Source organism: Siniperca chuatsi, linkage group LG13 (genome assembly GCF_020085105.1).
Source record: "Siniperca chuatsi isolate FFG_IHB_CAS linkage group LG13, ASM2008510v1, whole genome shotgun sequence".
Taxonomy (NCBI): Eukaryota; Metazoa; Chordata; class Actinopteri; order Centrarchiformes; family Sinipercidae; genus Siniperca; species Siniperca chuatsi.
The window spans coordinates 29000054-29026696 of record NC_058054.1 but is presented as its reverse complement, the minus strand read 5'-3'; the positions used below and the strand labels follow the sequence as shown (position 1 = coordinate 29026696).

Here is a 26643-nt window from a genome sequence, read left to right as displayed (position 1 = left end):
TTGGCTACTGTTCTGGCTACTTTAATTTGTAAGATATCTTAGCTCAACCTAAGTGTGTTTCTAAGCTTTAGGTTACTGCAAGGATATTTGCAGTTTGTTGCCAAGGTGAAAACTGGGACATAATAGGTGATCCAGGCAGTATAATTTATTTACTCATACAAGTGTTACGCGCTGTTTCAGGCTGTTTGAAGAGAAGGGAAAAAAGACTAGCCAGGGAAAAGTAGTGTCTCTCACTCAGAGAGCTGTGAGCCTGGTCATTGCCTGGTCGTTTCTGCCGATTAAAAGGACATTTGAAGGCATTACAAATAATGTTAACCTGCAATCTGTTTAATAGTGCTTTTATGTTGTTTTTGTTTTGAATTTGTTTCATTGAACAGAAAGTTTTTGTACAGTAGTTTGCAAAGCAGTTATGTATGTTTAGGAGCTTATATTATTCAGGATATGGGTTAGTGTCATATTTTGCTTGGTTTCTATTTAGAGTTAAAATAAAATGTTTGATATACAATGCTGCCTTTGATTAAATGTTCAGTTCCATAAAGCTATCACTTGTCTCATCCTCTTTTGTGCTAGATGTTTCAGGGATTATGCATTTTTAATGTAAAACTTAGCTCATTTTTAGAACTCAATACTGGACCATTAAGATTAAAGACACATTGTTATTTACAACATATGTCTGCAATCTACAGTTGTTTTTTTCAATACTTTACTGTAATATATATATATATATATATATATATATATATATATATATATATATATACACACACACACACACACAGAAACCGTTAATGTAGCTTACAACAGCAACACTAGAAATACAGTATATTACGTACATGACTCGCAATAGAATTACACTGTAAACATCACATTCTACTGTAATGCATTTTAAGGTAATATACTGTTGAAGTAAATTACGGTAGGGGCACCTAATGTAAAATAATGGTAGGATTCTGGCAACTACAGCTGCCAGTAGTTTACTGTAATTTCACAGGAATATCTGTTGCACTGTATGAATGTGTTGAATTTGATATATCACATTATCACAGCAAGTAATTCTTTTTTTAAGCTAACATAAGGTTAAGTGACTGTCCTGATACTGCAACTCTGCACAACCCTGCTGATACACTGTATATATAATTTTTTGTAAATAATGTGTTATGTGTTAAAATTAATTATATTAACATTTCACAATAATGTAATTAAAAACAGAATTGTGAAGCAAATTATAAACCAAATTAGATCATAGCAGCCATTTTACAATGCAGTAAGAAAAAAGAATATACTTAGAAACTAATTACATAGGGTAAGTTCATCTTAAATATTATATTATCATATTTATATTGTCATATTTATAATATTACTGTGTAAACAGTTCCCGTTCAGTTTATGTACTCATGTACATTTCATTTTGCACTGCAAACTTAGTTCCTTTGTTCCCTGTATGACTTCTTGTCATACAGGGAATTCTTATGAACATAGTTTTTTATAACTGTTTTTGATAACAAGCTGCCATGTTCATGATGTTATAACAGTCCAAGCATTTGATATTTGTACATACATGATAAGTGTTTTCTGGTTTTCACAAATGTATGTTATGTGAAATATTTCCAGTTTAGAAGTACATAATAAACGCACAGCTGAGATGATGAGGCTTCAACCATATTTTGACATACTGTAATTCTAATAGGTTTGGAAATACATCCATACATGGTGGTTGCGCTTGCAGAATGCATATCATAGAAGAATGGACTTTAGGCCTTGGCAGAGGTCTGCGCTCTCCGAGTGTCCTTCTAGTTGGTAACTAAAATGGCATCAGATTACTGAAATAAGGAGAGGATAAAGAAATAAGTTAATTGGCAACCCGGTGCCAGTAACAGAAATAGCGTGAGGTTACTGAAGTGAGGCGAGAATAGCTGAATGAGAAACTAACAACCTGGTGCCGGTAGTGGAAATGGCAGGAAATTACTGAAGTGAGGCAGGAATACTTGAATAAGTAACTGGCAAGCCATAATTAGTAACTAAAATGACACCAGAAAGCTGAAATGTAGAGAGAAAAAAGGAATAAGTTAACTGGCAACCCGGTGCCAGTAACAAAAACAGCAGCAAGCTACTGAAGTAATGTGAGATTAGCCAATTAGTTACTGGCAACTGGGGTTGAGCGAGTACTGGGCTGAAACCAGTATCTGGTTCGAATAACGTAATTTTTACGATTATCATCCGAGTGAAATGTGTCAATATCCGTACTCGTGATGAGGAAAAATCCTCATTGGGTAGTACTACCAGCTGCTAGCTGCGTCTGTCCACATCGTTCTGCGATAGGCCAGCGACACACATAGCTCCGCCTACACAAACTGCTGCAGTTCTGCTGCCCACACAGACGCAATCTCGCCACGGTCACAGGCAGCCTCTCTGTCTGTGAGTTACTTGGAGAACTTGGTGCAGTCGCAAGTTACAGCTCGTGACTTTCACTGCTTTCACCGGCTCATTCCAAACCATCCGACTTCAAGAATAAATGCAGCTGTCAATAATATATATCCTATGTGTTTGACTGCACAGCACACACACACACACACACACACACACACTCTCGCATTTTATGCTATTTTATTTGAAACATTTATACAATCAGTGATTATACAATGAGGGAGATTAAAACCAGTGCATCTGGTGGTGGTGGTGGTCCTCCTCCACCAAAGACCAAGAGGACCTCTGCAGTATGAGACTCTTTCACTGTTAGTGAAAGTGATCCCTCCAAAGCTATTTGTAAGTCCAAAATTAGCAGAGGTAGGGATTCAAAACATTATAATACAACAGCTCTACATAATCATCTTTTATATGTTCATCTCATGAGAAAGCCGACTGGATCAAGCTCCACCTCCTTCTGCCACCACTTCTTCTCAGGGCACTGGTGTTCAGGTGGGTGCTGCTAAGGGCTCACCTTTGTCTCCACCAATACTAGCCAAGCAGCAATTCCCAGCAAACCACCCTCGGTCAAAAAAGACTACAGAGATAACAGGTCAAATGATCTGCACTGATCTTGAGCCTTTCTCTGTGGTGGAGCGGAGAGATTTCAAGTCCCTTGTTGCCTTTCTAGAGCCCAAATATGAGATCCCATCGAGGCACTATTTCAGTCGAACTGTAGTGCCTGAGCTGTATGAGGCAATGAGAGGGGTGTCGGTCCAGTTACCTAAGGCAGCTGAGGGAGGTGTCATCAACCTCACTTCTGATCTCTGGACCAGCAAACACAATGCTCATGCATATCTCTGTATTACTGGGCACTGGTGTGAACGCGTAGGGGAGTCTTCAGTACAGAGGAAAGCAGGGCTGCTAAATGTTGGTGTGCTGGACATTGAGCACACATCAGACAACATTCTGTGCTGCCTTAAGGAAAAGACAAGAGAGTGGGAAGAGTGTGTTGGGCAAGCTATTAGAATAGGGTTTGTTGTTTCAGATAATGCAGCCAACATTGTGAAGGCCTTCAGTCAATATGTGCACATCCGTTGCATGTCCCATACGCTTCACTTGGTGGTGACCAAAGCACTGGAGCCGGACAGGATTGTGACATCCCTTCTCTCCAAGACCATCTCTGGCTTTATTCATCGCTCAAGCAAAGCCAGCAACAAACTACATAAGCTGCAAACACAGCTGAAACTCCCCCTGCACAAGCTCAATACAGACATAAAAACAAGGTGGAACTATATGTTCTACATGCTCCTGCGGCTGGTGGAGCAGCGCAGGGCTGTGCAGATTATGACACAGGAGTCCAACATGGGTAAAACTCCAACAATCATCTACTGAGTGGAGGCTAGCATCAGACTGTTCTTAGTCCATTTGAAGAGGTTACACAGGCACTTTCAAAATATAGTGAGGTCACCCCCCTACTGCATGTGGGAGCTGTCGCAGGTGGTGAGGATGAATCTGGTGATGTTGGGGCAGGATGTTGCTGCTGAGTCCAGGGGAAAGCTATGCACAGCAGCAAGGAAACTGGCAGCCAATCTGAGTAGACAGAGTAGCGTTTCAAACCCTTCGAATCTTTGGAAACTCCACATTTCTGCTCGCCACTCTCCTTGACCCAAGATATAAAGCCAGCTGTTTCCCAAACAGTGTTGATGTGGAGACACTGAAGAGGACATTAGTCAATAGGATGGAGCTCTGTGGTCCTGTGGCTGCACCTGCAAGAAACACTGAAGAGACACCTGTCACCAGTGGCAGCTCAGTCTCCTCATTCCTGCAGAAAAAGAAATCTGCTACTCCAATGATGACACATGCACCATCAGGTGATGTGGAGGCCTACCTAACAGATGGGGACATCAGCCTTACTGATGATCCAGTAAAATGCTGGTCAGACAAGCGTCAGTGCTGGCCCAATCTGGCATGCTTTGCACTGCAGCGTCTCAGGTGTCCACCTACAAGTGTCTAGTCTGAGCGTGTTTTTAGCACGGCTGGAAATGCGGTCAGTCCACAGCATACAAACCTAGACCCTAGCCATGTGGAACAACTGGTCTTCATTCAAGCAAATGAGGATTTGAAAAACAGCACAGGACTATTTGATCAGTAGAAGAACAGTCCCCCCTTCTCTATCTCTCTCTCACACACACACACACACACACCAAATAATTAATTAACATTGTGTAGAAATAAAAAATACCATCCCCTCAAAAATTTAATACATTAGGCAGTGGGAAAAAAGTGAGCCCACACAGAAACATTACACTGTTTAAATTCAATTTTTAGTTATGCTGACTATAAAAACTGTAGTTCATGCTTTTTACTTTGTACTTCATGTGTTCATGGATTCATTTATTCATTCAAGTTGATAAAAAACTGTAAATAGTTATCTTACGCTTGTAATCAAAAACACTGATCTGAAGCTCAATTCCAAGGCTGTTCTGTAAATAGTTTTTTACTAAATATAACAACTTCTGATCAACCCATATCAATTTCAGGCTTAAATTACAAACTTCCAGTTTGCTCAGCCCACTTCCGGTTTAAGCCACGGCCATTCCGAGTACGGATACGGATGCAGATAATTTAGTTGGTTGAACAGATAGAGATACAGATAATGGTGTACTCACTCATGCCTACTGGCAACCAACTGTGAGTAACGGTAGAAAGTTACTGAAGTGAGGCAAAAAATATATGAATGAGTAACTGGCAACCCACTGCCCTTAACGGAAACAGCAAGAAGAGCCAAATGAATAACTGGCAACCCGGTGCCAGTGATGGAAACAGGCAGAGGCTGCTGAAACGAGGAGAACTGGCAACCCGGGGTCTGTAACAGTAACAGCTGGAAGTTTCGGACATGAGAGTAGCTGAACTGGCGACCCAGTTTTGCTAATGGAAACAGCAGGACATTTCTAAAGTGAGGCGAGAATTGACAACCTGGTGCCAGCGTAAGGTTACTGAAGTGAGAAGAAAATAGCCAAATGAGTAACTGGCAACCCGGTGATGGTAACGGAAACAGTGTGATGTTGCTGAAGTGATGATAGAAAAGCATAATAAGTAACAGTCAACCAGCTGCTTCTAATGGAAACAGCAGAAAGCTACTGAAGTGAGGTGAGATTAGTGGAATTAGTAACCCAGTGCCCGTAACGGTTGAAAGAACGAAGAGATCAGCCGAATGTACACAAACGAAAGAGTAAGTGGCAACGCGGTGCGGCCAATGGAAATAGCATAAAGTTGCAGAAATCTGGAGAGATTAACTAATAGGTTAACTGGCAACCTGGCACCAATAATGGAAACAGACTGAGGTGGCTGTTGTTTTTATTAGGACAACTGGTTGTGATTTACGGGAAATGGTGAGAAGAAGAGATAATTGTTTATTTATGAAAACGAGAACAAACAGGCGTGCAGGGCAGAAAGGCATTTACAGACCAATGACAGGAGGAGGAGTGTTTGAGGTGTGGTCCTGCTGCAGAACTTCAGATAAAGTATCTCCAATAACTAGGGGCGTAATGGTACACAAAATGCACCTCAATTTTAGGGTCACGGTTCGGTAGCTTTTTGGTACAGCAAAAAAAAATAAAATAAATTTTTTTGTAATTAATTTTGAAAAATGATTTCCCGAATCGATTCAGTTCCGATTCACAAGGTCCCGATTCGATATTGATTCAGTTAGGGATATTTTAGTAACACCAATTTTGCTTGGATATGAAAGAGATTCTCAGAGAACTAATGCTGTAAATTGTACAAGGAACCCTCTAACTTGGTGCATTATTAAACATATTAATGTTTACATTAAGAATTGAGCCTTTAACTCACCTATAACAGAGCTGATATTTCCACTCCAGTGTTTCCCCGACCATTGCATTATAAATAAATATATAGATATTAAGAAACAAATAAGGTTGAAATAATGTCCCTTAATCAAGTATTGCATCTCTAAATGTTGTGCTGTTATTTCTGCGTTAAAAGAAAAAAATATAGATTGTTAGAAGGATTAGACAGATTGTTCGATGACTGCTCACTCGCTCAGTCAGTCAGAGGTCAGTCAGGTGAGCCCGGGAACCTGTATACCTGAATGGCAGACTTTCACTCGACTCCCAAAACCTCTGATACATATAAGTTAGCATAATATGTTGTAGAATTTTAGTGTCATTCACGCTTTAAGACCGCATGGTTATGTATCAACATTTATACGCACTGTTTGTGAACTTTCGTCTTTCATTCGGTGCTTCTATGTGCTGTTTTTAGCTCAGAGAAAGAGTTCATCAAGCTAGCAGCACAACACGTGAGAGCAGCCAAATCTGTAAAGTTTCCCCCAGTATTCCAGTATTGCAGACTTGGTACGCCTTCCGATCTGCGGAGCCCAACTCGCTGCACTTGCAGAGGAGCAACTAACACTGGGTAAATACAGGTGAACACCACTTTCTGACCTGGGTGGGTTTTTTCCCTCTTTTTAGCTACCTAGCTAATGTCAATCTGCTTGTCATAGAAACAAAACTCACGCGCAGTGGTTTTCTCTCTCACCACACAAGTGCTTCTCTGCCAGAAAAAAACCCTAGGTTATATGGACACAAGCCCTCAGCATTAAAGCTTCACGCATCCACGGGAAAAGGCATATATTAAGAGATCAATCTTGGACTTTATGAATCGATATCGGATAATCAAATGAAGATCAATTTAAATCGGAAAATGTATTTTTAAACCCAGCCCTAGTTCTGCTAATCGACACATTCGGGTGATGCCATCATAAATAACATGTTTGAAGTGTTTCCACAGACATACCCGCCTTCAGTTGAACAATGTCGGCATACAGTTTGACACTAATCGTTGCCCATAGTAACTAATACTCGCATAGAGTGGATCTAAATGTCACGGGAGGCTCTGGTCTCTCATTTGTGTTTACCAGGCAGTGACACTACATGAGCTTGACTAACCTGGCTAACCGGGCTAAGCAGACTAGCATGCTACAGCTGATAGACAGCAACTGGTGCACTGCCAAAACGTTCTGGGTAAAACTCGCGCTCTAGGATTTCTGTTCCGCGCGTGCAAGTAGTCAACATCAACCATAAACTATTTTGACAGTAATGGTCAAAAAAAATGGATTATACCAAAGTTCCCACTCTTTTCCGATTGATTTCGAGAAAATGGCGTGCATTGCTGTATACCAGTGTCTTGTTTGATACTACTGCTGGATGAGCAAACTACCTCACACAATCAGGCAACCTGGGATGTCCCCATGTAACCCACAACGCTGTGGTCCATTCAGAGTGTTTTACAACATAACTAAATGCTGCCTATTAGGGCTGTCAACTTTAGTCATTTAGTCGACTAATCGGTCGATGCCGTTTTGGTCGAGTGACATTCTCATTGGTCGACCAGTTGCAAAAATTTGTTTTTTGTTTTTTTTTTTACCAATAAAGAAATTTTCATTGATTTACTCCTTGATATTTATTCCTTTATTAGCAGTTATATATTACTGTATTCTAAAAATAATTAGCCTATGTTTTATACCAAACTTTAAATGCTTTAATTTAGGCTATTTTATAACGGCGCCACAGTTTAGCGCACCACATGAACACTCGGGAACCGCACCTGTGGCTGGCTGCACTGCTGCTTCGCGCTCAGTAAGGAATATAGGTAGTTTTGCTGTATTCATTCAGTTAGAACGCTACTTGTTTTGGGCTTTAGTCGAAAAAATGTCCAAGAAATCTAAATCTTTTGTTTGGCTGCATTTTACAAAAAAAGACAACAAGACTGTGGAGTGCAAGCTATGCGGCCTAAAGCTAACTTACCATAGCTCAACGACCAATATGACCAATCACCTAAAAGCGGTAAGCGAGATATAAATGTGTCAGACAGCTTTGCACATGACAACAGAGCAGTGGAATATGGCTGAAGACTTCACAGACGTTCTTAAGCCCTTTATTACACTGACCGAGCTGTTGTCGGAGGAGGCTAACACATCCCTGTCAGCGGCCTTCCCAATGCTTGAGAATCTAAAAAAAAAGTCATCTTGCCATCACAGATAACGATAGTCCAACAAAGAAGAAGTTGAAACTTAAGCTTGTGCAGGAAATAGATCGATGGAAACTCAAAGACCGAGTTGTGATGACAAGCAGCCTGTACATTTTAACTGCAGTACTGGACCCGCGCTTCAAACAGCTACCTTTTCTTAATGATGAGAAACGGGATGAGGCCTATTCTGAAGTCGTAAAACTAGCACAAAGGCTAAGCCTCTCGGGGGACAGCGCAGAGCAGACAGGGGATGATGAGGACCCGTTGGCAAAAAAAAAACAGAAAACGGCATAAGAGAAGGAGATAGCGATGCTTCTTTGTGGACATGGTGCAGAGGATGATCCTGATGAGCCAAGCACACAAAGATCCTCTTGCGACGAAATGAAAGATTATCTTCAGGACAGAAGTAAAGTGGACACTGCTGGAAAAATAATGAGGAGAGATATCCACGACTTGCTCGGGCAGCCAAACGCCTGCTCTGCATCCCTGCAACCTCCACTCCTGCAGAGCGCATATTTTCCAAAGCAGGATTTATTGTTAACAAGTCGAGGAGCTGTCTTTTACCCAAGAATGTGGACATGTTAGTGTTTTTGGCCCACAACATAAAAAAGGTGGACTAGGCCTGCAGATCTGTAAGTAGCCCTAACGGCTTTATTATGCTGACTCAATAGATTTTGACTCAATTTATTTGTACACTTGACGCGTTTGAAAATAGCCTATATAATGTAACAAAACGAAAATAAATCTATAGGCCTTCCTACTATACAGCCTATTATTATTAGTGTTTTTTAGGCTATTTTGGGTTTGTTTGTGTTTGTTTTTAAACGCCTAGATCGGTTGGACAAAAGTTAACCCATAGCTTTGAAAGTAAAGAAGAATATACAGCCTGTATAATCGAGAGCTTTTGTTAGGATTTTTCATTATTTGGCAGTTTTAGCAGTTATATTTTTTGTAGCGTGTGGTGTGGTCAGGTGCACGATTGTGACGGTCACTATAGACCTAGGACAGAACTCCTCACTTTGCAGTTTAAAAAATAACCTAATTTTCAAAGAATTGTATTATTATTATAGTTTTATGTATTATTGATGTTTTTCGTTGTTGTTTTATAAATGCTCTATTATAATTGTTTAATAAATGTTCAATCAAAAAAGACATCGCGTCTTTTTTTTTTTTTTTTTTTTTTTTTTTAGTCGACTGATCATTGCGCAGGACAGGACTTTGGTCGACTAAGCATTTCTTTGGTTGACTACAGCCCTACTGCCTATTCCAAACAATCTGACTCAATAACCACCATTTGACCCTCACCTTGTGCAGCCCCTTCAGTTGATGGCTGTTGCAGAATTTTTAACTGTTGGGGAAATGTTTTTTTCGCATTTTATACATTTCCCTTCTGAGAACAGACATTTAACTTTTTCTCTTTTTGTCTCTTATTTTTCAGCTGTTCTCAGAACTGGCACTGGAAAACATAACTATTCACAATTTTCCAACTTTTCCATAATGCATGGTAACAATAAGGTATTGTCCATTAGTTAAATGTATGTATGTATCATACCCAGATGTCTGAAGATGTAAGGTACGGGTGTTGTGAAAAGGCTTTCTGGGAAGTTTACTAAGTGAAAAAGCCAAATGAGAAAGGTTGAAGGAAACAAGCAAGGCTGAAACAAAAAAAACTCCAACACAAAATAATTCCATGAGTACATTGAACATCAAACATTGAGTAGAACTAACAGTGGAGGAGTAACAGGCCGTTCAGACAGAACTTGTCACTTCATATTTTAAGTGTCAAGCCACTCTTTGTGTTCACACGAGATGTGTTGTCTAGGCAGCACATCAAAACCAAGAGCTGTGAAAGTACCAACAGGAATTCACTCTGACACCATGAGTGATTCATCAACCAGCTAATGCAGTGAAATAGTTTGAAGAAGGTCAAAGACGAACTGTTCTCTCGAACTGCACTCGAGAAAGCAGCAAAAAGCAACCGAAGAGCTTAAACGTACTACAAGGACGACTACAACAGACTCAATTTAATACTGATGCCTCTACATGACCTACATAAGCAAACGAGACCATCAGCGAGAAGACTGGCTATTTGAATATAGTTATTCTTAATGCGTGTCGGGGTCGGATTCCCCTTGAAATCAGATGAAACGATTTACGGCACGCAGACAGGAAGAGCCTATGTTTGCATTTTCCCAGGCAAAGTTTCACAGTGAGTAGTGCGTTAGCCAGTTAAAAGGAAGCAGGAGGAGATTTTTCTTTAGAGAATTTTATTTTTGACGTTATATTTTGTGGTTATGGCTGATACTGGGGCAGGACCAGCACAGAGAAAAAGGGACAGAGATAGAGCACGGTTGAAAACATGAGTCACCTTGGATGGAGAGAATTGTGGGATTTGAAAGGATTCAAAACCAATCCTGAATTGGCCCTCTTTCCCCTAGACAGGTATGTAATATGTCATTTTATTGGGCTGTGTACAGTCCATGGAGGTATAGGTCACGGTGGACATTACTGTACTACAACTGGCTTATAACCTAACATTTTATGTTGGCCTTGCGACCAAGCTAGCCTATATCTTGCTGTTGGCTTATTATGAAGACATAACATTACTAGGGAATGTTGATAACTTTAGCTTTCTCAATAAAATTACTATTACCAAGCAACTGAATCTGTTAGTTGTAGGCTAACATGTAACGTAGGTGTATGAACGGTACTAAAACAAAGTTTACTTTGTTTCACCATCGTCATATTACAGTTATTAATCTTACATAACCACAAATAGACACATTACCTCATCCTTTTCATGATAACTGAATTTTATTGGATATCATTTTATTTCAGTATACACATTCAGATTCAAAATGCCGTTTGTCAAAAGTCTGTTTTATTTCATTATGGCATTTTTCCCGATAACATATTTCATGTAAAGTTTTATTTCATAATGTCACCTTTCACGACAGTGGCATTGTCACTGGCCACTCTCCTTTCAGCCAATCATGTACCCCCTGCCTCTCTCAAGCTAGCAAGCTCAACAACTGCTGCCGGAATTAGCCAGTTAGCTCCTGTTAGCTGGAACAACAATGACAACATTATTCTGAATCAGCCAACAAGAGGCTGCTGCTGTAAATAAACACAGTACACAGACAGTAAATACACCTGTAGCTTTTAAGCCTCAGCTCAACAAGGGTGCTCATGCTACCTAGCAGCTAGGCCGGCTTATTACTGACCATCAAAGTGAAGAGTCTGCGCAGTGTTGCTAACTTGGCGACTTTGTCACTAGATGTAGCGACTTTTCAAACCCTCATAGCCACTTTATTTCTAAAAAGCGACTAGCGACAAATTTAGCAACTTATTCAGACCATTTGAAATCTATTCAAATATTTTATACTGTAATTCATTCCCATGCATGCTGCAGCTCTTCTGCCAGCAGTGTGTCGCTTCGTCTCCTGTCGCGCTGTGCAGGCAGTCAGTGTGTGGCGTGTCTCCGGATCTCTGGATCAGGATGTTATAGCTGGTAAATATGTACATAGTTTGTTTGTGCTTCTCTCTCACTCTCTCTGGATTAAGATGTTACGACATGTTGTAAATAGGACGGTGTCGTCCCTCATTCGTCCAGGAGTGTTCTATCGTAGAAAAGGTTTCAGTCGTAGTCATCTGGACACTGTTTTCAGAATCAAAACGTTTCGGCTCCCATCCAAGAATGACTTCCGGAAGGGAGCCGAAACGTTTTGATTCTGAAAACAGTGTCCAGATGACTACGACTGAAACCTTTTCTACCATGTTGTAAATATGTAAATATTTCGTTTGATCTTGTATATATTTAAGGTTTTTACTTTTTTATTTCAAATTCATGATGTCCCTGTAGTGAGTTTATTTGGTCAAAGATTTCTCCATCTACGTTTTATATGTCTTAAATTAAGGAGATCCCTCACTGCACTAAGTTGTATGCAAATGAATGTGTGATGATGTCATCAACATGCAAATGAGCGTATGATGTCATCTGGTGATTTTTAGCGACTGGAGCTAGAGCTAGCTACTTTCATTGGAAAAAAGTTGGCAACACAGAGTCTGCGTGAGCATTGTTAGCTAGCTCCTGTTGGCTTGAGCTTCAACAGTCTGTCTGTCTTTTTGCTCTTCACAGAGTTGTGTGTCTTTCTCTGAGGAACATCTTTCGAATCAAAACACTGCCGAGGTCACTCTGAATTAACCAGCTAGCTGCTGGCATTGACTCAGTCTGTAATAAACAAAGCTCACAACCCCGCTAGACAGGTAGCATGTGCAGCCTTGTTAAGCTAAATAAATAAAAAATGTTAGTTTCTGTGTCTGTTTAGTGTGTTTATTTACAGCAGCAGCCAGACTGTTGATTCAGAATTAAAAGTTATTGTTTCATTTATATATATTCTACACAATTTATTCAAGTGATTATTTATTTATAACATCGAACCTCCACACTTTTGAAAAGGGCTGGGCAAATATTTGGAAAATCGGTATTATGATTCTCTAACCGACCTAATTTCAGTGTATGTTCTTCTTTCAAGCAGGCTCAAAGTACAACACTGAATGTAAGGCCACATTCAGACCGACTTTAGCCCTGCGTGAAAAAACACAGCCTCCATATTCACCTGAATGTGTGTGCAAACGTAGCGGGCTCCGGCAAAAAAAATGCAGGGTCGTCCACCAACAAAGTTGAACCTGGCTCAACTTTAGCTGCAACACAGCGCACCCTCAACCAGCAAGCGCACCATCCTGACGGACTACTTTATAACATGAGTGTCGTATTTCTACTGTTTACCTCGCAATCGTTGCGAAAGACAAAATTGTTGCCACTACTACAGCTTTCCAGAGATGTAAAATCCTGTGTCAGAGTATAACAAACCACAGTGGAAACAGCGTCTCCATTACAGAGTTTGTCCACCAGAAACCAATGACAAGTTCATTTTTGACACTGTAACATGTCCTTACTACATATCTTACTACATGTCACTTCACTAGTCACTAAAACCACATTTTTTAAAAATATTTGTTTATGTTGTGTGTAAAAATGAGTAGCGGTTGAATTATGCTATCTTCATTGGATTTATTAAATATCAGCCTAAAAAAATCAATCGGGCAATACTGTGAAGCCACATTTTGGGAAGGGGATAGCTAGTTAAGCTGATGTTTATTGACTCAGTGAGTTGGGCTATAAGATTCTGTTCTTCCTTCGTACTAAACACCTGTGTTCTGGGCTGGTAACACCTCCTGTTTCTCACACTTTGTATCCACATTTACTACATCAGTCTGACTCAGAAGGCAGGGAAATGGACTGTACTTGTATAGTGCTTTCTAGTCTTCCGACCACTCAAAGCGCTTCACACTACATATCACATTCACACACACTGAGACTAACTCACACACACACACACCGGGAGCAATTTGGGGTTCAGTATCAGCGTTTTGGAGTTCAGCGTCGTAAGGACGCTTCTACATACGGGCTGGGGGACGCTGGGATCGAACCACCGACCTTGCGATTAATGGACGACCCGCTCTACCGCTAAGCCACAACTGCGCCCTCGCGCACATTGCTTAGAAAAAGCTCTCCATTACAAACATTTACTGCCTCCAGGGCATTTTGTGCAACGATTATTCCATCAAAGCAGTGACCACAATGATGAGTACTAGAGACATGCCAACTAACAGCAGAGGACTTTTGAAATGGGGAACACAAAGCTGCTGTAATCACTGTGTTGGACAGGAAAACTCAAAGCAGGTTAGTGTGTGTGTGTGTGTGTGTGTGTGTGTGTGTGTGTGTGTGTGTGTGTGTGTGTGTGTGTGTGTGTGTGTGAGAGAGAGAGTATGGGGAAAAGAAAGCTTAAGGTGGTGCTTGACTCTCTGTAACAAAAACAATAACAGTAATTAGTACTTACATTGTACTTAGCCCTGGGTCATTAACCCAGCATTTCCACTTCCTTTTGCTCTGGTCCTTTCACACATCCAAGCTCCCAAGTGGGATATCCCCACCCTCATGCCAGAGCAAAGTAAACCTAAAACGGATCCAGACTGTAAACAGCCCTGCGTTAAAACTGGTGCCGTGTTGTTTAAAGTACCTTTGAGACCATGAAAAATGATCCAAGAAGTCCACTTGGAGTAACAGAAAAATGTGTTTAAAGGCTTTTAAGATGCCAGAACACTGCACAACGGTTTGTAATACAGCCAGGATTTTACAACTGGAAACTTATCACAGTGGCAACTATTTTATTCGCCACAACGATCGCAAGATAAACAGTAGAATTACGACATTCACATTACAAAGTAATCTGCCAGGAATGTGCGCTTGCATGTATGTGATCAGCCAACGCAGCGTTTTACCGGATAAACTGTTTTGGAGGACCCTGGGTGGTTTTGCTAGAGCCCTCTGCATTGGCACCCCCTCTGTGTCAACGGACTGGCCCCAGGGCGTGTTCTCATGCAGGGCCCAAGTCGGTCTGAAGGCAGCCTCTGTCTTGACTTTAAAAGGTTAACCCAAAAGACATTGGGTTAAGATCACTTGTATGAATTGAGGTAGTCAACGTGTAACTAAAGTTCTTGAAAAGCATACTGCTTTAACTTTGGATGGAGCTTCACAGATTACTACACAGTGGTTCCAGCTTTCTGCCTCAGATATGCTCCCAGCGGACAGATACTCCAACCAAGCAGTATTAGGGCAGGTTCACACCTAAAGGTCCAGTTCCTGAATCCAACCAATGCGAAGATGATACATTGTTTCAATTTTCCAACTGGACCGGTTTGCGGCAAAACTCAAATGGTCCAAAAGCCATGTGGTGGAAATGGCGTTCGATTATTGGTCATACTGTCTGGGGGTAAAAAAACAACAAACCCCTCCAAATTTCTACCTGGATATCATACAGCATCGTCAGGTTCTGTTCATGTTGATCTGAAGTGCATATCAGCAGACTTTAGAGAACTGCGCATATAAGACAGCGGGTATTAAATAATTTAATAATGCGGGCATTTCGAGGAAGACTCAGACGGTCCTATATACTTGTTTGCATTTGTCATGCAAAGCGGACCAGTGAGGTAAGTGGGCCACAATTGCAAACATGCAAAAATCACAAAGTTGGCCTGTTCAAATAGGCTAGTAAAGACTTATCATAAAAGCAGCTTGTGCTTACAGAATCCATATGTATCTCCTTGAATGAATTAATTCATGCATACATGGCCCTACATGCTAAAATACGCACTACTAGTTCACCACCGGTCACCAAAACAGGAAGAGAACATGATGTTTAACCAATAAAATGACACATACAATGGTAAGCTTCCTGTGATTGGTTCGAATGACGTTCACACCAGAAATGAGCTCCAGAGTTCACTTGACAGCGGTCCGAGACCACCCTTTCGAGGCGGACCAGAGAGCAGTTGTTTGGTCCGCACCAGAGTTTGAATCCAGCTTTTTCACACCAACCCAAATAAACCGCACCAAGGGGGTGAATGCTCCAGGGTTCAGTTCAACCGGACTAAACAAGACTGGTGTGAACCCGCCCTTAGTCTGAAGTGCAGCTAAAGGAGTGTGATCCCTCACTGGCTTCCCATCCACAAACACTGCCAAATGAGTGAGCACAAGCATCCGGTCCAGCCGGTGGCACTGCTGCTGGTAAATGAACCCATCAATGCTGCGGTGGGTGGGTGTTTTAGTTTTATTCACATCATCTGACACTCCCCAGGCTGACATATATGGCTGCAACTGATGATTATTCCCATTATTGATTAATCTGCTGTCATTTTCTCATTTGACCAATGAATTATTTGATCTATAAAATTTTGAAAAATGGCCATCACATATTTCCAGAACCCAAGGTGACATCTTCAAATGTTTTGTCCTACCAACAGTCTAAAACTCAAAAGGTATTACATTTCTATCATGAAAGACTAAGAAGAACAGCAGATATTCACATTTGAGAAACTGGCACCAGTTCATTCAAGCATTTTTGCTTAAAAATTACTGAAATAAAGTATTTCTGAAATGATTAATGGATTATCAAAACTGTTTAATTAATTTTCTGTTGATTGAAGAATCGACTAATTATTTCAGCTCTAGACAGCATGTCTCCAAAGATCATTGTATAAAATAATACAAAACCAACAATACAAAAAAGTTAAGATATCATTTGTAAACCATTTGTCATTAAAACGGTAGCGCAAAAAACTTGAAGGCATAAATAACATAAATGTAAGAATCATTTCACCACTGGATCCTCATTGTTCAACACTATTTCAGCTTTAGATCTCCCTTTGCAGAACCTTAACAGTAGCTGAATGATTTTTTTAATCATAGGCGAGTGTACAACAACAGCTCCACCATATTCCATAATTCCCATCCGGATCACTGTCCAGGTTTTGAAATGAAGAAGTTGAATACAAAACTTTAAACTTTGACACAGGAGTTTGGGCTTGCATCCCGTCTGCACTGTGGTGCTACAGAGAAGCTACAGATCAGCTACGCCAGACGTAAGTGAACATGCTTGTTTGGTACAGCACCCAGCAAAAATCACATCATCATTTTCTTTTTCTGTGAAAATGAAATCCAAAAATGACCATTCCCACTAAAATCATGACTCATGTAGCAATATCTGTCAAAATAATTGCAATATGATTTTCTTTTGTGCATATCGTTCAGTCCTAATCGGGTGGGTCACATGGGAGATCATTTTTTTGATTGTTTATAAACCTCACCATCTATAAAATAATCTCAGCATCTGTGTAAATGTGAAGTGAAAAGCAGCGAAGAATGGCCATTCATTTCCCACTGCCTATAGGGAACATCTTCAAATTGCTCAATTCATCCATACAGCAGCAATAAACCCAAAGGCATTCCATTTCCAATGATATAAAAGAGAAAAGCAGCATATCCTCGTGTTTGAGAAGCTGGAACCAGAGAATGGTTTGCATATTTGCTCAATTACTGAAACAATTACAGAATTCTAAAAATCGATGCGATTAAATTTCTGTCAATCGAGTCATTCTCAAAAGCAACGTGGCTTTGAGGAGAACCCGTTCCCCTTACTCTGAGTTTTTCTTTCGAACTACTTTGCACCGGTGGGGGTTGTCTTGCCTGTTTTTATGGGGGTGTCCTTGCTTCCTGTGCAGGCATTTTATTATCATTATTATGAATTTGACTTCACTGAGCACCACACAAAAAATCTTCAACCATCTTTACTAAGTAATGAACCACTTTGTATAGAAATGCATTAATGGATAAGAATATAATATTCTATTGAGTTGCACTGATGCATAAACAGAAGATACAGGACATTATATGGGAACCACGAAAAACTACATTCAGGTCTTGTGCTGTGCATGCTGAGTGGGAAGAGAGCACTAATAAAGGGATCCTTTCTGAGCGGACCCTCGTTACCACTCGGTCTTCTTGAATTAGAAACATGCAACATGCTGGGATCTGCCTGTCCTCTCACCTTCAGCCTTCAGCCCCCCCCCCCCCCCTCGGGCCAGGCTAATTACCGGGCAGCGCAGCGCCCGTCGAGCTCCAGTGTGTCCTCCGAGCAGCTGTGCTAGTTCCGTCTGCATATGCACATTCCAGCCGACGGCGTGCGCTGGGGACCCCGTTATGGTGTCTGTATGACATGGGACGAATGTCACATCTCATGTCCGACCATTTACGGTGTGGCTTTTAAAGCTACTGACTCAAACCCTGTATCATTCCGGATTTCTCAAGACCTTCGTCAAGAAACCCTCGTAATTTCGCCATACATAAGAGCACTACAGCTTCGCTAATGCTTTGCTTGGCTTTGCTTCTTGTCAGTACTATTTTCTCCCACAAAAACACTTGCTAGCTGGTCGGTGGCGAGCTGTCACAGTCAGCCGACCCAGAAACTTTAACTTGTATTGAAATGAATGGGGCGTTGTGTAGGCTATTAGCTAAATCTCTGCCCAATTTCTGAGGATTCCCTCGGAGATTGTTCGTCATTTTTTCGGGGACATTACGTGACGTTACACTTGGATTATTAAATTAGCAAGGCCACATTAAACTGACAGAAATTTGAAAGGCGACGGCAGCGCGATAATTGCACGTACCGGGGCTGCTGTTGAAGCCTCCGTTAACGCCAATGCAGCTGAGAGCGAAATGAATGACAAAGCGCACCGTCTCCTCCGCGGTGGTCCTTCTTACCGGCGTGAGTCACCCGCCAACAGGCAGCGCGAGCACTGAGAAGCTGTTGAATCCTGAGCCCGTCACGCGCTCGAACCTGGATCTATCAGTACACAGTGGAAAGCCCAGCTTACCGCCAGCAGCTCTTCACACCATCGCTGAACGGAGGCACCGGCTGCTACATCCAAAAGCTCGTCCGTTTCTGGAAGCAAGGCGATCACAGCAGAGAGTCACTGGTGGAATGCGTGCGTGCGTGCGCGCGTGTGTGGATGTGGGGGCATCAAGTGGCGCAAGCCTGCGGTAAGTGAACTGCGGCAAGTTAACCGCAGTTAGCCAGAACGACACCGGAAAACACGCTATTTCGCTTTAAAAAATAAAAGCTCACAAACGTTTCCTTGCGTGACAAAATGCAAAAATGAAGTCTGAAATCGAATGATTAACAAACAAATCTACTAACTTAATATACCAAGTTATATCACATGTTATCTTTTGACTGAGCTGTATCAGGTTTGTTTCCTGTAGGATAATAAGTTGACACCAAGTGCACATGTACTTGTCTGAAGTATACATACACCCAACAGCATATCTAGCCTCCAACGCAAATGCCTTCAAACGTCATCAGACTGAAAGAGAAGTGTGGTTACACAAAGTTATAGTAATGAGCAAGCATGTGCCACCCAGATTTTTTATTTTTTTCCCCACACTTCCTCCTGCTCTCTGTGCAATGTGTATCAACCATGTTGCCTTTAAGTGTCTTCAGGGACAGTGCACACAGCAAGCAACACATTCGGCTTCAATAGATTTTACCCTGAAACCAACCGTACTCTACTCCAGGTTCACTGTGTCAATTTGATCAAACACAAATTTAAGAAATGGACCAGTACAAGCACAATATCAAATTAAATAATACAGGTAATCAGCTATGTTTGTACATCAACTACAGTTGACACAGGACCCCTCTTCAAAACTGTGCCTCAAGATTAGGTAAAAATCATTTTAGTTTATTTTGTCCTTTAGCTGTGCATATTACCAAATGCATTTGCAAATAATACTAAATCAAATCGCCACAAACCACACAATGGCCCTCTAGCCTTTAGGGCCCCTGAGAGTCTAGGGCTCTAGCACAATTGGTAATTCAGCTGTGGTCCAAAAAAATATTATTCGTCTCTCACACTGATACATTGTGCTTAATTTTCAAATAAGGACTTTATTTTGAAGCAAAAATGGAAGTAGAATTGTGTTACTTCACTGGCTTTCACTCTGGATTCATACAACTGAGAGAGAGGGAGAGAAAGAGAACAAGCTTCTTCCACATGTGGCTTGTAAGACCAGAAATGGAATACTTTTAATTCATTTCAATTCATGTATTCAGGTGCATGTGTACTGCAAAAGGGGAAAATCCCAAAATAAGTATTTACATCACAAACATTTTGCATCAAAAGGCAGATTTCTCCTCCTAGCATAATTTTTGCTCCTGGAACTAGACTATCAAAACATGGCATAAAGGTCACTTTGATTGTCTTATATACAGTGTGTTGTATTGAAATATTTTATGCATCTCTATCTCCCCGGGAGCATGGCGTGCTCTTCATCAGCAAATGGACTGTGAGATGTGGTTGAAAGACATGAAAAACTTGTAAGTGAACCTCTGACCTGAGGTCATTTTGTCATAAAAAAGTGTATTTTGTTTTTTACATAAAAGAGCCCCTGAATGGCTCATAGTTCAAGTTCAAGCTCTATTACAGGTGTACCTGTACCAGTAGACATACATCTAGATTCCAACCAATCCAACCATCTTCCACCACTTCGCCCTCATTGAAGACAGAAATCAAACAAATCCATATAATGTTCCTACATGTCAAATTTCACTTTGCATTTCTAGCACATTCATCCAGGATGCAGTTAGTGTCTATGATGACAGCAGGGTTGTAAATGTAGTGGTGTATTTAGCTCAGGGAGTGCTAATGATCAAACAGTTCACACAGCAATCAGCACTTCATTATGTGGAACAGGACTCACCTGAAGTAATGCCGTGAATGCTCTGGAACTGCCTGATGAGAGAGAGACAGAGGAAGATGAGATGATGTGCTACAATAAACTGGGAGCGAGGAAACGCTCACATTAGCACTGTCTCAGTTCAGAAGCCGGATCCTCTGAAGGACATGGAGGATCTGAAGAGAGACTAAACCTGAGGCTCTTTACCAAATGAGACGTTTGAGCTTCACAGACAATAAAACTATAATCGTCTTCTAAGTCAACAATTTGCAGATTTCCTCATGACTGGTGGGTGGACAGATCGTCCTGTCTTATGTTATTAATGTCTTCAGCCCTCCTCAGCTTCTTGGACAACAGAAGGCTGCTCTCCAAAAAATCTAACATGTATGGTATATTTCAGTGGTTGTTAGGCCACTAAAATCTGACAGTACAGACTTGAGTCATAATAGCCATGTTTACAGTTCACTTCATTATCTCAAGTGTTATGTGTAACTATGAAACAAGCATGTCATCTCCATGCAGGAGTTGGTCTAGATTTCACTCTCTGATATGTGACTATTTCAGCAGCACTAGGTGATAATGTTTTTGTTTTTACCAACCCAATGACAGCACTAACAACTATGGAAAGCAACTCAAAGTGTTCAAAATGAATAAATAACTGTGAATAATAATAATAAAAATATAAATAAATTCAGACAAAATATATAACCATGAAAGTATGACAAAATCTAATTCATTTTTCACAATAACAGAGATTCTATGTCATTTTTATTTCATTCCAGCAATTTTTTATGTCAATTCAATTCAGTTTAATTTATATAGCGCCAATTCATAACAGAAGTTACCTCATTGCACTTTTCCTATAGAGCAGGTCTAGACCGTACTCTTTAAAATATTATTTACAGAGACCCAACAAATCCCACTATGGACAAGCATTTGGCGACGGTGGCAAGGAAAAACTTCCTTTTAGAGGCAGAAACCTTGGACAGAACCAGACTCAGTGGTGCGTGGCCATCCGCCGCTGCTGTGTTAGGTTTTGAGAGAGAGAGAGAGAGAGCATACAGTAGCACAATGCAAATTCCACATAGAATTTTAAAATAATAATAATGTAGGTAGTGGTAATATTAATATTAATAAAATAACAATAGTAATAATAATGATACTAATTATCATGATAATAATAATTTAAAAAATAATAATAATTAAAGCTGCAAGCAGTGATGAACGGGCCCTCGCACCTGACCACACAGTGAGGGGTGACGCAGCCTCAAGTATAGGGCATATAACTTCATGTTGCCAGTAGGTGGCGCTATGACTATGTCTGAATTTTGAGATGTAGACGTCTTCAGGCCGGGACTCATATCAAACCTGTGAAGTTTGGGGCAGATTTGAGAATCTGTCAAGTTATAAGAACTTCCTCTTTCATGCCGAAACATCAAAATTCAACGCCACGCCATGGACACTCCCTTCAACGAAAACTCAAGCTTTTGCTAATTTTTCATCGTCAAGGTCTTTAGCCATCTAAAGATTGCCAAAATTTGAAGTTGATCCAATGAATTGTCTAGGAGGAGTTCGTTTAAGTACAGAGCCTGTAAATGCCGAAAAATGTACACATTAAATTCAAAATGGCTGACTTTCTGTTGGGTTTAGGGTATGGCTCCAAGAGGCTTTTTTGCATGTCTTGGGGTGATACATGTACCTCCCAATTTTCGTACACGTAGGTGAAACGTAGGCCGGGGACTGCACTATTAAAGATTTCAAGGGGACGCTATAGAGCCATTTTGCCCCGCCCATTTCCGAAACCTATAAAATATCAAATTTTTCACCAGTCCTAATGAGTGTGCAAAGTTTCACAACTTTTCGAGAACCATTAGCCCCTCAAAAATGTGACTCATTCTGCAAAAAATTGAATAATTCCTTGCACTTCAATAGGGCTTTCACCGCCTGTCAGCGCTCGGGCCCTAATAATAATAATTGTAGCAGCGGGTGTCGAGCAGGAACATGGGGGCAGCAGGTGGCCCACAACCACAGATCCAGACTCTGCAGCTCCGGAGGCAGAAATACCTGCTGAAAGCGACAGAAGGAGAGAGGAAAGAAACGAGAAGGCACAGAACTACGGGACAGAGAAGATGTCGAGTTAGTAACATGCAGTAATGGGATAAAAATGCATACAGATGGAGAAGGAGAGGAGGAGAGAGGAAAGAGGTGCATCATGGGAAGTCTCCCGGCAGTCTAGGCCTATAGCAGCATAACTAAGGGATGGTTCAGGACTCACCCAAGCCCTCCCTAACTATAAGCTTTATCAAAGAGGAAAGCCTTAAGCCGACTCTTAAATGTTGAGATGGTGTCTGCCTCCCGAACCCAAACTGGGACCTGATTCCACAGGACAGGAGCTTGATAACTGAAGGCTCTGGCTCCCATTCTACTTTCAAAATGTTCTTCTTCCAGTGTCTGGGTTTTATTTCACAACACCATTTTCCCAATGACTGTTTTATTTCATTACGTCACTTTTATTCAAGTCTTTCTGTCAATCAAGACCAACAGACCAGAGCCAGTTATGGGACTGGCTGTCCACATAACTGACCAAAGCAACAGCCAATAAAAACTTCTGGAATTAATTAATTAATTAATATGACCTGCAATAAACTCAAAATGAGCTGGGTTTTCAAATTGTGTTGGATAATTTCACAATTTCATGGTTATATTTTGTCTGTATACAGTATGTTTATATGATCATTTAGTTCATAATATCATATGCTTTGCACCACGGTGCAACCATTTCGTTGTCTCAGTACTTGTACGCTGTGCAATGACAATAAAGTTGAATCTAATCTAATCTATATTAATATAGATGACTACAACCGAAACCTTTTCTACGATGGAACACTCCTGGACGAATGAGGGACTACACCGTCCTATATTAATATACTTTTGAACGCTTTGGATCGCCATGTTCTGGAATACAAATGTCACATTTTTCTTTCCTAACTCCTCATGAAATCCGTCCATCCATCTGTTGCTATACCAGAAGCGTCTTCAGTTGGCAGCATGTCATACCAAAGTGCATACATATGAATGTTCATCTGCATAAACATGTTTCAGTTGTTCAAGTTTGTTTAATGCTTGTAAAAGAATTTCACATCATGCTCTGAATTCTGCTCATCCAGAGAGGGATCAAAGGGGTTTTACTGAGATCTTTGCAGTATTTGCTGCATAAGCCATATACCATCTGAGTAAGGCATGACTGTGGTGAACACTCTTTGTAATTTTTCTTCCACAATGTGAAGGACCGAGTTGCAGGCGGAATTTCAAAAAGAAGGTTTTATTTACCCAAAGGGGAAGAAAACAATGAGCAATAAAAGAGGTCAACAAAACAGAACTATGATAAGACAAAACTCACCTGACAAACTGAACGTGATCAGACCATTTTAGAAACAAAAGGGGTCAAACAAAAGAAAAACACTACCAACTAAACCATAAATACAACAACACAGGACAATTTGTCTCATCAGATTACATATTTAAATAACTAACTGAAGCAAAAGTACCTGGAAACTAATATATTCTAAAGAAATAAACAAATCTCTCAACAAGAAATCCCAGTCCCCCCCAAGACGTGGCAGGCACTTTGTGCAGTCTGATTGGCCAGTTCCTGTATTTAACAGCTCTGCTGCTCTGCTGGGGGAGCACTGTTTGCTGCTCAGGCCTGACAAGACGTTCCTCCAGCAGGTCCAGGGAGAACTCATGGCCATCGGGTGCCCCGAGTGGATGATGAAAATCCTGTCCTGGCCTCAATCCGGGACAGATGCTGGTAAATCAACAGGGACCACCAGGAGAATCCCAAGTCACAAACAGTCAGCACTTCCCACAAACCATTCAACACCTTAAGATCTCTGCTGGTACTCCCTAAAGACAGGACCCCCCCGAGAGGAAGACTGGAGTGGTTCATTATGTCACCAGACTAAATCCACTCCCAGCATCCACTGGGAAGAGGTCAAAGGTCATCGACCAGGAGTCAGTGGACGACCGGAGAAAGATCAAGGATGGCATTCACATCCGACACCCGAGACCATCTTTGAACAGAGCCAGCAGTTACCATCTTTCTCCATCTACGACAACCTGTTATCACTCAGACTGTGCAAATGTTTCAGCAGCTTCTCTTGTACAGAAGTAGAGCTGCCCCTGGTCAAATAAGACAGTATACTCAAGCTGAAAACACATCTGTTGGCGTCTTTCTGCATCAGTGACTGCTGTTTCTTTCCTGAGCCGCTGTGTACAGTTTGCATGCATGTGGTCTTACATTAGACATCAGTTAGTACTGGCAATGTATTTGATATGCAACCAATATATGATGATACTTAAAGATAAATTATTTCTCATCCATATGGGTTCCTATTTTAATCACAGTGTAGAGATGTCAGAGTGAATCCAAGTTTGGCTTCCTGATGAATGGAAACCGTTCCCCTGCTCACCCTGCTGAAGACAAGGTCAAAGACACGCAGTCTCCAGAGCAAGAAGTATTGGAGATCTGAGTCAATAAACTGACTTGATGTACATCTGTATACTTAATTCCTGGCCTACTATACCCGGCTCTGATCTGTGTTAGATCATCAGCTATCTCTTACTGAGCCACAAGGTGGCAGCAAACAACTGGTGTACTGACTGACTGTGATGGTCCATTTACAGTAAGATAAACCAGGTGAATATTATGTCTATGTTATTGTTGTTGATATTATTAGACATGCATGTACATACATGATGTCTATAAATAATACCAGATTGGATGATGAGCACCTTTCAGCAACAATGCAATTCAACATGCTTTACTTTACAATTTCAGAACAGATATAAAAGAAACAAGGCAATATAGAAAGATTTAAATAGATTTAAAATAGAAGATAGAAATAAGCTAAAACAGATCAAAAATAAAATGCAGTGGCAAACAGAAACGTTTTAAGGCTCGATTTGATGGAAATTAGAGTTGTTTTCTGGGAGTTTGTTCCAGATATGTAGTGCCTACAAAATGAAAGCTGTATGTAATGTTCATTTAGGCCCAAAGATGGCTATCGCAGGGCTGTGGAAAAGGTGCACAGCAAAGGATTCAACTCTCTAGACCTGTGCTGTATATTCAAGGGAAAAGAACGAAGCCTATACACGAAAAGCTTGCTGTTTTAACCAGACTGAAGGAAAATGGATTACAGCTCCTCTCCTCTCCCTCAGTGGCTGCTATCAAGTGGGGATGTGATGCGCTTTGCGTGGTCGGAAGGCTAGAACGGCGCTATAAAAGTACAGTCCATTTACCATTCCCCTATAAGAGTCGAATTTTTTTGGGGCCTTCCAGGCAGCCATTGGTTTACAGTGATATCCTGTTTAATTTTCGTTATCTTAGTTAAATCACTACTATGTGGGGATGCAGCTGAAATTGCACTGAGGAGGTATGCTGTTGAAAATCAAACCAGAGAACACACATTATGGTTACTAGAACCTTAATGTGATTGTCACATCCTTCCAATCATTCTGATGGCATACGTTTGTGTTTGTAGTACATTGAAACAATGTCTGTAAAAACTGGTGCAGTTTATGTTACCTTCAACCATTGTGTGTCAGATGTGTGCATTGCCCTCTGCCACTGACACTCTTGGTGCTACCACCAGATGGGAGCCAAGAAATGAGTTTTCACATCCCACCCAGAGTGGCTTTGAACAAACCTGCACGTGTGTGATGAAAAGAGAACATGAAGCTGATGGCTCCTTGCCGTCAAAATGTAGCTGATTAGCAGCTAATTTATACTTCAGTAATATAACTGACTCTATCAACACCAACATCAACAGTGTCACCACCCTCAAACCGATTACAACATTCCCAAATCAGAAGCCGTGGATGAACAGAGAGGTCCGCCTCCTGCTGAAGGCACGTGACGCCGCTTTCAGATCAGGTGATGCTCAGGCCTACAGTTCATCCAGGGCTAGCCTGAAGAGGGGCATCAGGAGGGCCAAGCACAGCCACCAGCTAAGGATCGAGGAGCACTTCAACAACAACTCCGACCC

The 26643-nt window shown here is 41.1% G+C and overlaps 1 protein-coding gene across 14 annotated transcripts in view; it reads right to left on the bottom strand.

The window, feature by feature from the left end:
* LOC122886730 (disks large-associated protein 1-like) overlaps nucleotides 1-18935 on the bottom strand; it is a 185780-nt gene extending 166845 nt beyond the window's left edge. For 6 of the 14 annotated variants that reach the window (XM_044219259.1, XM_044219268.1, XM_044219262.1 and 3 more), the window contains exon 1: nucleotides 18736-18934. The gene's annotated coding sequence lies outside the window, so the exon portion shown is untranslated. Of the gene's footprint in view, nucleotides 1-18528 lie in introns of all 14 variants that reach the window. The other 8 variants (XM_044219266.1, XM_044219267.1, XM_044219272.1 and 5 more) reach the window with 4 other exon arrangements.
* Nucleotides 18936-26643: the final 7708 nt, after the last annotated feature.